We start from the raw sequence: 3,090 nt of genomic DNA, 5'->3' as shown, positions 1-3,090 counted from the left end.
TGTTTCCACTATGTGCCTTGGTGAAATTGTGACTCTACTGGATACTTAAGACTTAAATATAAGTTGTGCACTTGGAATGACACTAAGGCCTTGCTCAGGCCTCCTTGGGCCTCTAAACAAAGTTGGCACAGAGCACCCTGCCCTGCTGTGGGGACTGCCATGAACTTACCAACTTGAGACTCACTAATCTCACTCACTACACCAATCCAATGACTCAAATAGCTTCCTAATACTTCCCTGAGCTCAACTAAATCAAGGCCCCATGAGGGCCTCATCATTGACAAGGTTTTTAACACTCAAAAGTGCAAATGACACAATTGTGCCCTGTTCTGGGGTGTACTCTGAAATGTGTGTGTGCATCTATGTAAATGATGGTTTTTATGACTTCTAAAGCTACTGGAGACTTGTATACATCAAGTCCTAACTCCAGGAGACTTGGGCCTATGAGGGCCTAAGCATGACACCTCCATTTCACTAGTTTTCTAAGGTGTAAAAATCTGCCATGGTGTGTGTGTGACTCCTTCCACCTTAACACCCTCCAAAACTCCATATACCAACAAACCAAGCCACAAATACTACCCTACAATATACATATACCTACTGACTAGCTACTCCAAGCAAGATATCACAAAATCCAACCTCATATAAGCATAAAACCGAGGCATTTGTAGAGCAAAAACAGAGCAGAATTTCAGGAGCAGTTTTTAAGCACTTTCCAAGCCAATGCACATACATACAAGTTTATTAATCATCAAAACTAAACATAATACATCAAGACACCATCTACATTATCATTTTATGGCAAAAACCGAAACATGCATTGATCTGGAATGAAGCTACAAGTTGTTTACAACTTCAATATCGTCAATAATGAAGCAATAATTTTTTTGCGGGCTCCAACGAGTCAAGAATGAAACTACAAGTTGATTCCAATTTCAAACAATCGAATATCAAGCTACAAGCTGTTTTCAACTTCAAACGAGTCTGGAATGAAGCTACAAGTTGTTTTCAACGTCAAACGAGTCTGGAATGAAGCTACAAGTTGTTTCCAACTTCAATCGAGTCAATAATGAAGCTACAAGTTGTTTACGGTCTAAAACGAGTCAAGAATGAAACTACAAATTGATTACAATTTCAGACAATCGAAAATGAAGCTACATGCTGTTTTTAACTTCAAACGAGTCTGGAATGCAGCTACAAGTTGTTTCCAACTTCAATCTAGTCAATAATAAAGCTACAAGTTGTTTCCGGGCTCAAACGAGTCAAGAATGAAACTACAAGTTGATTCCAATTTCAAACAACTGAAAATAAATCTACAAGTTGTTTTCAACTTCAAACGAGTCTGGAATGAAGCTACAAGTTGTTTCCAACTTCAATCTAGTCAATAATGAAGCTACAAGTTGTTTCCGGGCTCAAACGAGTCAAGAATGAAACTACAAGTTGATTCCAATTTCAAACAACCGAAAATGAAGCGACAAGTTGTTTTCAACTTCAAACGAGTCTGGAATGAAGCTACAAGTTGTTTTCGGGCTCAAACGAGTCAAGAATGAAACTACAAGTTGACTACAATTTCAAACAACCGAAAATGAAGCTACAAGTCGTTTTCAACTTCAAACGAGTCTGTAATGAAGCTACAAGTTGTTTCCAACTTCAATCGAGTCAATAATGAAGCTACAAGTTGTTTACGGGCTAAAACGAGTCAAGAATGAAACTACAAATTGATTACAATTTGAAACAATCAAAAATGAAGCTACAAGCTATTTACAACTTCAAACGAGTCTGGAATGAAGCTACAAGTTGTTTACAACTTCAATCTCGTCAATAATGAAGCTATAAGTTGTTTCCGGGCTCCAACGAGTCAAGAATGAAACTACAAGTTGATTCCAATTTCAAACAATCGAAAATGAAGCTACAAGCTGTTTTCAACTTCAAACGAGTCTGGAATGAAGCTACAAGTTGTTTTCAACGTCAAACGAGTCTGGAATGAAGCTACAAGTTGTTTCCAACTTCAATCGAGTCAATAATGAAGCTACAAGTTGTTTACGGGCTAAAACGATTCAGGAATGAAACTACAAATTGATTACAATTTCAAACAATCGAAAATGGAGCTACATGCTGTTTTTAACTTCAAACGAGTCTGGAATGCAGCTACAAGTTGTTTCCAACTTCAATCTAGTCAATAATAAAGCTACAAGTTGTTTCCGGGCTCAAACGAGTCAAGAATGAAACTACAAGTTGATTCCAATTTCAAACAATCGAAAATGAAGCTACAAGCTGTTTTCAACTTCAAACGAGTCTGGAATGAAGCTACAAGTTGTTTTCAACGTCAAACGAGTCTAGAATGAAGCTACAAGTTGTTTCCAACTTCAATCGAGTCAATAATGAAGCTACAAGTTGTTTACGGGCTAAAACGAGTCAAGAATGAAACTACAAATTGATTACAATTTCAAACAATCGAAAATGGAGCTACATGCTGTTTTTAACTTCAAACGAGTCTGGAATGCAGCTACAAGTTGTTTCCAACTTCAATCTAGTCAATAATAAAGCTACAAGTTGTTTCAGGGCTCAAACGAGTCAAGAATGAAACTACAAGTTGATTCCAATTTCAAACAACCGAAAATAAATCTACAAGTTGTTTACAACTTCAAACGAGTCTGGAATGAAGCTACAAGTTGTTTACAACTTCAATATCGTCAATAATGAAGCAATAATTTTTTTGCGGGCTCCAACGAGTCAAGAATGAAACTACAAGTTGATTCCAATTTCAAACAATCGAATATCAAGCTACAAGCTGTTTTCAACTTCAAACGAGTCTGGAATGAAGCTACAAGTTGTTTTCAACGTCAAACGAGTCTGGAATGAAGCTACAAGTTGTTTCCAACTTCAATCGAGTCAATAATGAAGCTACAAGTTGTTTACGGTCTAAAACGAGTCAAGAATGAAACTACAAATTGATTACAATTTCAGACAATCGAAAATGAAGCTACATGCTGTTTTTAACTTCAAACGAGTCTGGAATGCAGCTACAAGTTGTTTCCAACTTCAATCTAGTCAATAATAAAGCTACAAGTTGTTTCCGGGCTCAAACGA

The sequence above is a fragment of the Daucus carota genome, chromosome 3 (genome assembly GCF_001625215.2).
Source record: "Daucus carota subsp. sativus chromosome 3, DH1 v3.0, whole genome shotgun sequence".
Lineage (NCBI taxonomy): Eukaryota > Viridiplantae > Streptophyta > Magnoliopsida > Apiales > Apiaceae > Daucus > Daucus carota.
The sequence above is the reverse complement of the archived record's forward strand: the minus strand, read 5'-3'. Positions refer to the sequence as shown.